This window comes from Scyliorhinus canicula, chromosome 5, assembly GCF_902713615.1.
Source record: "Scyliorhinus canicula chromosome 5, sScyCan1.1, whole genome shotgun sequence".
Classification (NCBI taxonomy): domain Eukaryota; kingdom Metazoa; phylum Chordata; class Chondrichthyes; order Carcharhiniformes; family Scyliorhinidae; genus Scyliorhinus; species Scyliorhinus canicula.
In genome coordinates, this window is record NC_052150.1 from 124,357,074 (window position 1) to 124,371,000 (window position 13,927).

Here is a 13,927-nt window from a genome sequence, read left to right on the forward strand (position 1 = left end):
ATTACGAAGGGCCATTGAATGGCAAGTTGGGTACGCTCATAACACCAGCGGGAATCACTCCGGTTTTCATTCTGGCACTTAGGGTGCGATCCAACGGCATGCTGCGCCAGAAAAGCAGCTTGCCGCAGCACATCATGGCCGATGAAAGGCGGTAGACCCCACTCCCGGGGTCTTCCCGTCTCGCAACACTATGTGAGATCAGAAGCCACAATGGGCAGGATCACTTTTAGGCAAATCTCCATATTCGAGTGAGGCAGTAAGACGCACTAACTTGCAGATTCCCGAGGTACCTGAGGATTTGGTATTGAACCCCTTCACCTCAGAGACCTCGGGCGAGTGCTGTTCAGTACTGGTCCCCAGAAACAGGGACCAGATGGAATGGCACTCATGGGGGTCTCCCAGGGATTGGAGGCCCCAGCTGCATGCCCTTTGGTACCCTGGAGCTGCTGGTGCCTCCTAGATACCCTGGAAGTGCCAGCTTGGCTCTTTGGCAGAGCCACCTGGGTGCCAGTATGTCACTGCCAAGGAGCCCATGTGGCACTGCCAATGGCATGTGCACTGTCAGTGTGCAGGTTGGCATTGCCAAGGTGCCAAGCTGGCATTTTTTGCACATGCACAGTCGGAGCGGGGTTTCCCGGTGCAGGTGCTGTGGGGGTGCGGGGGGGGGGGGGGGGGTGGGGGGGGGGGGTGGAGAAGGGGGTTGGTGGTGAGGACCCTCCCGAAGTGCATTCGGGCTGGGGGCGGTCAGGGATTATTTCGGGGGCCTCAGAGATTGGGATGCCATTTAAAAATGGTGTCCTGATCTCTCACTACAAAGGGGAGTTCCGGCAAGCGAAGCTCTCCACTGCACATGTGCTGCCTCAGCCACGTGTTCCCCGTTCAGGCCCCTTATTCAACTCGAGTCACGTTCCATAGCCTTGTGTTTCTCGGCACAGCGAGCACCGAGAAGCACTCAGCTAAATACGCTTGCAGGGGAACTTTGTTCCATTTTGGGAGAAACGCGCTCTTAAGTCTCCATTTGGGAGAATAAAATCCACTGTCTTTCACAGCAAAGAAACTAAGTAGATGAATTCTTTGGTGACAACTCAATTTCAAATTGATTACCTGGCTGGGCCAAAGCCAATTTGCTGCTTTGCTGAATTCACTGTCACTATTTAACCATTTTCGCACGGATTGTTGGCAAATTCACATTTGATATTAACAGAATAGCAAAGCTGCACACGGCACAAATACATCACAGTCTGTGAGACCAGGGTTGGAAATGGTTGATTGGAGAAGAAATAGGAGGTGTCTTTGTCACGATGATGATTGATTGTTCAATGACAGTGCAGCTAATTTTTGTTTAATGGTTCTTCTCAGTGACCATTAGATGGCCATTAATCACAAGGCCAATCAGCTAACCACTGACAGCACTAACATTTTTTATTTGTTAAATGGGGTATGGATGTCATTGGCCAGGCCAGCATTTATTGCCCATCCTGAATTGATGTAATCTGTGTGGTGTACGTAAACCCACAGTGCTGTTAGTATTGCACTAAACAAGTGTTTAAAAACACTTTTTTAATTGTCAACATCCTGCAGAAAAGTTGGACTAAAAAAGACTTGATTAGGTTAAAACCAGGACAGTACTACACAGAACAGTGAAGAAAGTGGCACTCAAAAAATATAAAGTGATGGTTTTCTCTGTATTATAGTTCCTGTCATCTCCTCTGTGACTATTTGCAGTAAAAGCTGATGTGATTTAGGTGGTATGGGAATTTGAAACGTACTGTTGTCTAGTGTAATGCTAGAATATTGGAATTGACAGTCTCCATTAGAAGTTAAAAAATCAAAAACATTCAATTATATAAATATATAGTAGTTGCAGTACATAAACAGGCCATTCTGCCCAACTAGGCCATGTAACCATTTGCCCTTCATGAGTATACTATTGCCATATTGTGTCACTCTTGTTGGGAGTGGCATTAAATGTGGTGGATGGAATGTCAGTCTAGCAGGATGCTTTGACTTGGGCAGTTTTGAGCTTCTCGAGTGCTGTTGGAGCTGTACTACTCTACACAAACCATTTTACATCTGACTTGTGACCGTTGATGGTGGACAGATTTTATGGAGTTAAGAGATGAGTTGCTCACCACAGAATTCATAGGGCTGGATTCTTCAGCCATGCCCACCACAAGGTCGCCACAGGCGGGACGCAGACCATGTAAAGGTGGGAAGGTGGGATTTTTTGGTCGCCTGGCGAGGGTACCCGGAGAATCCCGCCGATAGCCTCTGACCACTGTTATAGATACATTATTTATATGGTTGCTTTAGTTCAGTTTTTGGCCAATGTTAATCTCTACATGTTGATTGTGGGGGATTCAGCGAGGGTAATGCCTTTGAATGCCAAGGGGCGATGGTTAGATTCTCTCCTGTTGGAGATGGTTATTGCCTGACACTTGTGTGGCATGACTGTTACTTGCCACTTATCAACCAAAGTCTGAATGCTGTCCAGGCTGAGCTGTATGCGGGCACAGATTGCTTAAATATCAGAAGAATTGTGAATGCTACCTGGTTAATATGGAGTGAATATTTCTACTTCTGACCTTATGATGGGAGGAAGGTCATTAGTGACCAACTGAAAATGCTCATGTCTAGGACACTACCCTGAGGAACTCCCACAGCAATATCCTGGGGCTGAAATGATTGGCCTCCAACAACCACCTTCTTTTGTTTTTGGTATGACTCCAACCATTGGAAATAGCCCTATCTTTCCCTGTTAATATCTTGAATACTTTGATAAGATCACCCCTTAAACTTCTAAATTCTAGCGAAAACAGGTCTAATTTGAATAATCTCCCTTTGTAACTCAACCTTTTTAATCCAGATATCATTTTTGTAAACCTACGTTGGACTCTCTCAAGGCCAAAATATCCTTCCTAATAATGGTGTCCAGAACTGATCACAGCACTCAAACTGGGGTCTAACCAGTGTTTGTATAGCTGCAGCATAACCCAGGTGTTTTTATATTCCAATCCTCTAGATATAACAGCCAGCATTCCATTAACCTTTTTATTATTTTCTGCCTTGTTCGTGGCATTTTAAGGACCTGTGCACCTGAACCCCCAAGATTCTTTGGACATTCATTGTACCCAACCTCTTTCCATTTAGAAAATACTCTGCTCCATCCTTTTTTGGTCCAAAATGGATAACCTCACATTTGCTTACATTAAATTCCATCTGCCACAATTTTGCCCATTCACCCAGTCTGTCAATATCTCCTTGCAATTTTATGCTATCACCTAGGCTGTCTACAATGCCACCTAACTTTGTTTAATCTGCAAATATCATACACTTAAGAGTCTGGCCCATGAAAGGTTTGACCAGACCCAGTTCTATTGAGGAACTGTAATAGTGTACATGTACCTTCCTACAGTTGCTGCCGAATTCACCCCAGATCATAAGCAGAGAAATTCAACATCAAATGAATCAATTGACAAGTCAGGAAACACTTCCATTTGTAACATAATGGGATCAGCTGATATTATCGCTTGCAATTTATTTTTATCAGGTATCCAGTCATTTTATTTCATTCCTGTCTGCAATTAAACAGTTTAGTACACAGGCCTTTAAGGAAAGAAGAGCCACGCTATGGGAAATATAATCAATAGTAATGAAACAATAAAAATAGAAACTTTAATTCCAATCAATGCCAAGTTGAGGTTACATATTGTATGATTTTACAGATCAACTTATTTCAGTTCCTATCGCCTGTTCTAATGAACGGACAGCATCTCAGTAAATCTGTATGCAGAAAGTTTCATTGGTTTATGAATCCATTTCAATGCCAAGAAGATTGGCAGCAGCGGCAATATGGAAACCAGTGACACTGCACTTCATGAAAATGTACAAAGCTATTAAAATTCCAACAAACTCCCATTTTATAGCTCAACTGAAACTCAATAAATTCAAGTCTCAATCAAGCTGTTGCATATTTAGTCAATTAAGTCAATTCACAGCTAAGCAGAACAATAATACAAACATAGAAGGCACAGCCCACTAAAGTTTATAAGCAATTGAGATGGGTATGATATGCAATTTGGTATCAGCCTGTGAAAGGGATATCTTCGCACTCACTGTTGGAAACACTGTTGGATTTTTCATAATGAATATTAACACTGCAGGAGGCCATTTCCTTCCTGTTTTGCATAATTTCATAGAAAGCTGCCTGATGAGTCTTGCATTCATAAATCAATAGCTTCTAACAAACAAAATGGTACTTCATCCACACTTGTGGTAAGATTAAGGATATTGTATGCAATGTAGTTCTTACACTAGTTCTCTTTCTAGAATAACAGCAGATAATTAACGGGTATGAGCTGTTTCCTATTTAACAATACTTGGGGAAAAATTAGTGCTGCTACTGCAATCCAAGAGGATTTTGATTAGCCAGCACTCTTGTCGCAGATCGGATTAAAGTAATTTAGAAAGGAATGAAATAATGACATTGGAAATATACTTGCTAGAAGCATTCCAGTGGACCTTTCCTGAATCGTCGACTATATCACACATTTATGCTATTTGAGTGGCTTGTCATTAAATGTCAGTTTGCATTCACATGAATTCTAATTATAGGTTTCAGAAATGAATTCTGTATTTTCAATTTGGAAATTGTTTTACTTTTATTGAGTATAATTTACCCTCATATTGTTTCCTGCTTAAACAAATTTCAGCACTATGGTAAAGATATTAGGTGCACAGAAGATTGCGGGAGACAAACATCACTAGAGGCTCAAAACGTTAGCTCTTTTCTCTCCCTACAGGTGCTGCTGGACCTGCTAAGATTTTCCAGCATTTTCTCCTTTGTGTCAGATTCCAGCATTCACAGTAATTTGCTTTTTTCACTAGAGTTGAGATTAATTCCATTCAGACAGGGAGCAAGGCAAAGCTGTCTGAGCTGGTTTGAAATTTATGTACAAAAATGCAGGTAACATTGATGTGCTTCAGGGATAATTCCCCACATGAAAGGGACAACTGGGAACTTAATATTCCTTACTAAAAGTAGAAGATATTCAGTAAAGATAGAGGAAGAGAGAAAGGAGCATTTTATAAAAGAAGTTTTCATGGACTGGAAAGGATGATATAGATAAAGAGCCAAAGACAGATCCTGTGTGGTTTGAAGTAAGAAGCAATAGAGGAATTATCATGCTCCTGGGTTATACTGCAGGCCACTGAATAATGCGAAGGAGATAGAGGAGAAAGATTTAAGGCTAATTGCAGAAAAAATGCAGGAACTACAGAGCAGTGATAATGGGAAATTTCAATTAATCTAATATGGACAGAAACAGTGCAAAGGTCGGGGAAAGGGAGGAATCCCTAACAGTGGACGAGAGATTGGATGGAGAAACAGAATGGCAGAGTATTATTTAAATAGTGATAGATTGGGAAATGTTGACGTGCAAAGAGACTCTGGTGTGCTCGTACACCAGTCACTGAAAGCAAGCATGCAGGTACAGCAAGCAGTTCAAGTGATCAATGGTATGTTGGCCTTCATTGCAAGAGGACTTGAGTATAGGTGCAAGGATGGTTTACTACATCTCTACAGGGCCTTGGTGAGACCACACCTAGAGAATTGTATGCAGCTTTGGTCTCCTTAACTAAGAAAAGATATGCTTGACACAGAGGGAGTGCAGTGAAGGTTCACTAGTTTGCTTCTTGGGATTGCAGGATTGTCGTATGAGGAAAGATTGGGTCCACTGGGTCACCATTCACTGGAATTCATAAGAATCAGTGGGAATCTCATTGAACTGTATAAATTCTGACAGGGCTGTACAGACTGGATGCAGAGATGTTCTTTCCTCTGGCTGTCATCTCTAGAACAAGGGGTCACAGTCTCAGGATACGGAGTAGGCAATGTGGAACTACGATTAGGAGTATTCTCTTCTCTCAGAGGGTAGCGAACCTGTGGAATTCTCTACCACAAAAGGCTGTGGAGGCAAAATCACTAAATATACCTAAGAAGGAAATAGATACATTTCTAGATTCTAAAGGTGTCAATGGGAATGGGGAGTGCATGACAGTATGGTGTTGAGATAAATAAACCATGAGCATTTGAATGGCGGAGCAGGCTCGAAAGATTCACTGGCCGACTCCCAATCCTATTTTCTATGTTTCTATGTAATATTCTTGATCAGTATGCTTCCATTCCAGTAAGGATGGCAGCAGTGCTGGGGAATTAAATGGGGTCTGGTTCAATGGGGAAGATTTTGGGGGACAGTGATCATATCATTAGATTTAGAATAGTTATGGAAAAGAATATGGTACAATCAAGCATGACAAGGAGGTATAACTTAATTGAGCTGGGAAGGGATCTGGCTCAAGTGATTTGTAATCAACAATTGGCTGGCGAAACCAGTGATTTTGACAATTTGAGGCCTCCCAGGAGGAAATGATTCAGGTATATATATTAGACACATTAACATGAGGCTGAGGGAGAAAAAAGGTCATCTGTTAAGGATGCCTAGTCAGCTCTCAACAGAGGTCAAGAGGCTGGACCTAATGCCGTAACTTTTTAAAATTCTAATGCAGTGCGGAAAGATCGATTCATTCCAGTAGTAATATAAGGAATAGGGCTTGGTTATTTTATAAACAAACATTATTAAAACAAAACAAAATAAAATAAAACAATATTGAAATTTTTACTCCAATTCTATCACTAATAGATTACATGCAGTTTCTTAACAGTTAACATATTAGTTCCCATTAAACAACATGTCCAATAAACATACAGCTTTCATTCCCCTTACATCGACAGGTAAAGATGATACTTTTATTTACTAAGCAATTCTCTTCTGTCAGTCAAGTTCCTTTCGAACTTTTTTCAAAACTCTGTATCTGGAGCAGCTTCCTTCATGACCTCTCTGGATGACCTCCACAGCCTTCTGCTGTCACAATTTGAAAAAGCATTTCTTATCTCTTCTAGGCCTTTTGGCGAAGATCAAGTGTAGGATCTGCTCTGCCTTTTGGCTCAGATCTGGTATGTTTCTCTTGTGGGGACCATGAATTGGATTCAATTTGACTTTGAGTTGGTTTTCGGAGCAGGCAAGGAGCTGGATTAGGGGTTCACCCCTGTCCACACTCTGAGCCCTGGCTTTGTAACTCAGAAAAAGTAATTTAAAAAAAAGAAAAAAGCATTTCTTCCTCTCTCTGTCTCTAAGTTCCGCCTACCTCCTGAACAAAGGGTCCCCACTAAATTGGTCAGACTTGAATCCCTTATCGTTATCTTGGCTGATTGCGCACTGCTGTTCAGACAAAAGAACAGAGCGTTCATATGCAAATAACTTTCCATTGACAGACAAATAGACCATCAGACTATGTGGTGGGCTGGTCAAACAAGGTTGTTCCGGATGACAATGGATCTGGCTGAGTGGGGCATCCTGCGTATTCCTACTAACGAGGCTCAAGTCTGAATGGGGCAAGGTAACTCATGCTGTGGGCGTATCTCTCTAACTCTGCTGTGAGTAGTATTTTCTTTCAGTCTGCTTAACCCCTAAATTGCCTGCTAATTGTCTTCAGATCAAGGTGCTCTGATCTCTGAAGAGCTAGCCTTGCCAGCATCTTTAGATAGTGCACACCACATTCATGGTGTAAATCTCCCCAACCTCCAATAAATGTCGAAGTGTGGGTAGATTGTGATCTGAACTGCACCGATCTGTCCAGCAGGAATCATATCGCTTTTCCCACTGGAGACCATACTTATAATGCACCCAACATCCTTTTTCTTTGTTGGCCCTGAGTTTTTCCCCTGTCTTTGTGTCTCTCGCACACAAACATTTGGCTGCAGAGAGAGGAGATGGAAGGAAGTATTTAAGCATGTTCTTTAGTCATGTTGGGGCAGGATTGATGGACCAAGAGCTCTTTTATTGTCTGTCGATTTTGTATATTTGTATAAATAGAGTGGGAGGAATGCATTCCTGGTTGGGTCCTTACAATCTACTCTTTGGAAGCTTGAGATCCAACTCAGTTTTTCTTTCTCAAGTCAAACTGTTGTTTTTTCAGAGAGTTTCCCAAATGCTATTGTATTTGTAAGAAATATTGTGCTCTATTTCTTTATTTAAAATGCATCTCAAACATTGATGACTGCCAGCTGTCATGCACACCCAGATTCTGCTAAGTAGAAGATACGTCAGAACTATTGGACAAGGAATCTCTTTCTTGTTTTGACATTAGAAGCCAAGCTCATAAAAAATGTATCTCTGTCATGATATTCATCCTTGATGCTCACACCTGGTCACCTTTTGAAGTCTTAGGTTGACACCTCTAAAATATTTATAATTTTAAATTGTTTTGCCACCCTGCCTAGCTTCTGGCAGGCATGGGATTAAATTTCACAGGTGGTCTTTTGTGATTTTCTGCTCCTTATTTTTCTCTTTCTAAAGTAGTGACCACTGCTCATGTATCACATTTTTTGGAGATTCCAATTTCTAAGATTAAAGAAGTAATACCTTGTGTGATATTCCTTTCCTTTGAGATAAACAGGTGAGGGCGGGGCCATAAGCTGCAGCGAATCATTCAAAGGTCCATCGACTTTGCCGGACCGGAAAATCCGCTGGTGGAAGAGGCTGACAAATTCCACCCGTGGTTAACCCACTTCATCCACTTCCACCACCAAACAGTCAAACAGTTAAGACCCCCCTCTTGCTCAGCAGCTGGCTATGTTGGTAATTTTCGCTTCATCCTGTTCTCAGTCATTTGAAATCTGAATGTTATTTAATTTGTTTGGCAAATCTATTCACCTCAGATTTACCAAGTTTTTATTTCTAAATCCATTGGTTAGTCCCAGCATCTATCATTCAGCTGGCAGGATGATTCAATCCAGACCATGCCAAGTCATAAACTGCTAATGTGACATGTTATCGACCAAGGCCTTGTTGTCAGCGCTGGAAATTAATAAGTTTCTTTGATCTCAATGAATTTATCCTGCATCCTTTTTTAAATAAATTCAGAGTACCCAATTATTTTTCTTTACAATTAAGGGGCAATTTAGCATGGCTAATCCACCTGCCCTGCATATCTTTGTGTTGTGGGTAACAGGCGCGGGGAGAATGTGCAAACTCCACACGGACAATGACCCAGGGCCGGGATTTGAATCCAGGTTCTCAGCGGCATAGTCTCAGTGCTAACTACTGCGCCACCGTGCTGCCCCTGTCCTGCATCTTTTTAAAGGAAACTTCAAATTAACCAAGTTTCAAAGGAAAGTTGCACTGTAGCATAGTCCTCGACTACTAGTCAATCTTGGGTTTTGATTGCAGTTATTGTCTTTTCCACTGACGAGAGTTTCCAGTCTCACCAAAGTCAATGGACGGTTAAATGACTCATTGCAGGACCATGGCAGGGCTCGAAAATCCTGCCTCAACATTTGATGCCTGCTCAAAGGAAAGGAATGTCACACGAGGTACAATACGGGCGGCCACAACACTATTACTTGTTTCTCACCCAGTGGGAAAACACACTGTTTGGCATTAAAAAAAAATACAGAACCAAATAAACTACAGAACCAAAATAACATATATGAATCAGGATTTAAGTGAAAAACTGCACAATTCATCAGTTCTTATATTAAGACTGAGGGAAACATTAAAGACCCGATGGCAATACTGTGAAAAGCTATCTGTCACGATCTACCGGCCTCATGGCGCCTCGCGAGATACAAAGGGGTCTCGAGATGTCCACTGCCAGGTGTCCAGGTGGCACTGCCAGCCTGGCAGGGGCACTGCCGGAATGCCAGGCTGGCAGTGCCAATGTGCCCGGGTGGCATTTTACCTGCGGTGGGGTGTGGGGGACTCGATGACCCCTAGTAGGCATTAGGGCGGGGGGCAGACAGAGTGAGAGATCTCCAGACCATGTTAAAATGGTGCCCCGATCTCTGCCTGCACTGGCGAGTGGAGCTTGTTTATGTGGGAATGAGATTAAATGCGGCCTCGGCAGGGCGTTTCTCACCATGGCCTCAAAATGAAGCAGAATCCCGTTTAACAGCAGGGTCGTTCTCGGCACTGTCAGTGACGGGAAACACCCAGCTAAACATGTTCAACATGGGACTCTATTTCATTTCTTAAATCGTGCCCACAATTATACAAAATTACATGGAAATTACAACACAGAAATCAGCCATATAGTCCAAACAACCACTCTGCACTGGTATCTCCTAAACAAGGAATAGTCTTAATCCCATGTGCTTTAATTGCTTCTATATCTCTCACTGCTAGCCTTCAACAACCTACCAAATTTATTCTCAAATGAGGTTGATCTCTCGTATCACAATGCAACATTCTGGGAAAATGTAGCCATGAAGTAACATGACTAAGATGGAGCCCCTCAAAGATACAGAAATACCTGATAATTACCAGAACACAAGCTGAAACTAATATTCAAGGGAACATATGTTCAAATTGGTGAACAAATTTTTCACACGAGTAACCAGGTGATGTGATAGAGACAACGAAAATCTTAGGGGTTGAAAGTCATCTCGAAGTGCAAAATGGGTGAAATCACATTGGCCGTCTGTTACATGCAGCATCGACTGGTGTTCAATTCCATCGCCCAAGAAGTATTTCTCTGCCTTCGGAACATTTAAGAAGCAATTGGATTCTGGAGCAGAAAGACGACAAGAAATGGATGGACAGATGAGTGAGGATGGACACAATGGTATTCCTCACTGTAATTATCTTCTGATCGTGTGAAGATGATAATTTATTTGCTAATTAATATTTGGAAGAATTACATTTTTGGGGTAACTAGTTTGAGCAGCAAGATGAATGATTGGAGTCGGAAATGCATTTCTATCTTTCAGATCCATTTCTCTCCAGCATTTGTTCCCAGGTCAGATAACAGTTAGCTTGAGTAAACTTTCGTATTCTATGGCATCCATGTGATATTTTTATCTCCCGTGCCAGCTATTCTTCCGATGTCTCAGTAACGTTTGTGCAAAATTCGGGACAGATTATGAAATTTCCCCACCAGCGTGACGTCATTTGGGGTCGATCAATTTCATATCTAACAGAAGGGCCGGATTTTCACCGCTGGAGTCGGAACTGGATTTGAATCTAGTATCCAAAGATTAAACTGTAGCGTGCTGGCCCCAGGTACCGCCAATTCCTCTGATAGTACTATCTGCAATATAAAATGGATCCAGAAAAGTTCTTGCTAGCTCTGTTTCCAATTGGAAGCAAAGCTTAATTGATAGCAATGTACTATTTTGGATGGGTAGTTTCCTGTTCGATTTGTGATGTCACATTATATAGGTTCTTGAGGAATATATGATTATTAGAGCGGCAGAAATTATGGAACAAGAAAATACCATTTTCACATCCTTCTTTACCAATTAATTGCTGAGGGTTAATCGATTACTGACATAGTCAGCACTGTCTCTGAATGGTCCCTCTGTCTCAAAAATCAAGGATGTCTGCCCAGTTTTACAAGCAAATCCATTCAACCTTTTCCAGTCCTTTCTGATAATTTCATGGTCCCAGAAGCATATGAAATACGGAGAACCCCGCCCATGGTTTGTGTGCCTTAAAAAAGGCTGAAACACTGGTAAGCTCATCGCTTCCGGGGAAGCATTTATCTCGAGTTTAACCGTTGAAAATGGTGCTCAAGTCACTTCTTCCTTGTCACATGATTTCCCATGGTGGCTGGAAACAGTTTCAATTATTGTCATTCCCAATTATTATAAAGAAAAGATTAACAGTTTTACAGCAGTATTGCAAACTCGGTTTTGTTTCTGACTAATTAAAATTGAACACTCGAGGATATTAATTTACTACATATTGGCGGTGATCTGGGACTATCCTAAGCTATCTATATATCTTGGGAATTGGACAAAGACAGATGTGGAAAATCCCCATGTGGGAGAGTATCAAACCCTATGGATGGAATTTTCCATTCTGGAGACATCCTAGTGACGAGCAGGAAAGTCAGTATCATTCCTGCTGGGTGGCAGGGCGGGTGAAAACGCATGATCATACGGTTTTCAGCTCATTAGCTATGCATCAGCGAGGAGCTTGCCGAATCTTGCAGCAGGGCGGGCAGGAAGTCACCTACTCTTCACTTACCTCATGGGGTCAAAGGTCTTGCCATAATTTTCAGAGGGCACTTACACAGACATTCACTCATTTAGGCAAGGAGCTCCATATTACTCCTCCAGAGACCCTGTGGCCACAGCTCATAGTGGAGAAACACACAGATGTGAGCAACCACATCCCAGGACACATGAGGCTGCCTCTGGCATTGCCTTTCACTCAGCTCTGGATAGGAGCACTGCAAGGAATGCACCCATGGTCAGGCCAATACATGCACTGGTCCATATTTGCCAGCCTCTTGACTGTATAGAGGCTTTGCTGCATCTTGCTGCTCAGGCCCTTGCTCCTTATGGCCCTGTGCTAACCAGCAACAGACCCTCCTTCTCCCCATAATTAAAGCAAAGTACTGTGGGCGCTGGAATCTGAAGGGAAAAAATGCTGGAAAACTCAATTGGTCTGGCAGCATCTGTGGACTCGAGATGTTAACTCTGTTTTCTCTCTCCACAGATGCTGCCAGATCTATTTAATCCACCTTCTTATCTGGATGAGGGCCATTATCAAGGCAAGTTTACCTATAGCCCGCATCATTGATGAATGAGAGGATGAGTAAACTAATTGGGCGGAATCTTCCCTTCTTAGTACCGGCTGAGGCGAGAAAACCGGCATGCAGCTCTCTAGTTTTATCTCCAGATATTAGTGCATCCTGTGCAAGACGAATCTGGGGGCGTGATTTTTGCCATCACTCTGGTGGGGCAGGGCCTGACAGAGCCAGCAATGCTGGCTTCAGAGAGATTGTGGCATCATCTTTATAGGTGCCCCAACCAGCATTGGGAAAAAAAACACCCACCATGCACCCCCCCCCCCCCCCCCCCCCCCCACCACACACACACACAGCTTTGGGGCATCCACACCCGCACAAGGATTGGTGCAACCTACCACACATAAGGGACCCCCCCCCATGGGTCTCCCAGAGGGTTCATCTCTGGCACAGTGCTAGGGTAGCACTGCCAGGGTTCCAGGGATCCTTGTGAGGGCACTGCCCAAGCACGACCCTTCCCCCAGGGGCTATACTGATCTATGCACCACCGGCTAGTTCCCTTTGACAGCTTCAGGTTTGGTAGAGGTTGTGAACCTTGCTGAGAGGAATTGCCTACCGACGGATTATATTGTGGGGAAGCTCTTTATTTCAATTATTTAAAGGATATTCCCATCCATTCTGCGTGGGAGCCTCATTGTATCACTAGTGGGGGCCATGGAAAATCCGAGAATGGGATATCGCCAGCAAGATTCCTATTCTCGTGGGATTTTCCACCTGTGTCGTTATTTTCTCCCTTAGCGAATGGTGGCTGAAAATCCCCCCATTAAGTGAGCATGTCTTTTCCAGGTTTCTGTCCCTCTCAAAGCCAGCAGGCCAATCTCAGTCCTTCACCTGGCCGTCATCTAGACACGGCATCCCCACCCTTCCAGGAAAAGGACATCCTGGAGGATCAGAGATGGGTGTTCCTCCTGTCCATACATGAATGCATACGGAGACATTGCTCTTTGACCAGGTTGATGAGAGCCATGTGTAAGAAACCTCATGGGGTCACCTTTCCGCTTGTCTACACTTCCTTTGAGATTCCATAGAGTTCATTCCTTGGCAACATAGGAAGACGAACTACATAATCCCTCGTCAGCCATGGCCATTCACGAGAGAGGGTGGAAGTTTAGAGTCACGAACCATGCCTCCCTCCTTCCTTCCATCCCCGTCTCCGACTGCTTTCGATGGATAATGGCACAACATGAAAGGCAGCGCCACATCTCACTCGGATCTCAAAGTTCTGAGACAAACGCGCCAGAAACAAACCTGCTGCAACGCTGACTGCACCACA

At 43.2% G+C, this 13,927-nt stretch overlaps 1 protein-coding gene and 1 non-coding gene across 2 annotated transcripts in view; one reads left to right on the forward strand and one right to left on the reverse strand.

Moving 5' to 3' along the window:
- Positions 1–13,927, reverse strand: part of gabbr2 (gamma-aminobutyric acid (GABA) B receptor, 2) — a 1,146,382-nt gene that overhangs the window by 563,240 nt on the left and 569,215 nt on the right. The gene's annotated exons all lie outside the window — the stretch shown is intronic.
- Positions 6,951–7,150, forward strand: LOC119966718. Its single transcript, XR_005460823.1, has one exon. It is a non-coding gene; the product is annotated as a U2 spliceosomal RNA (small nuclear RNA).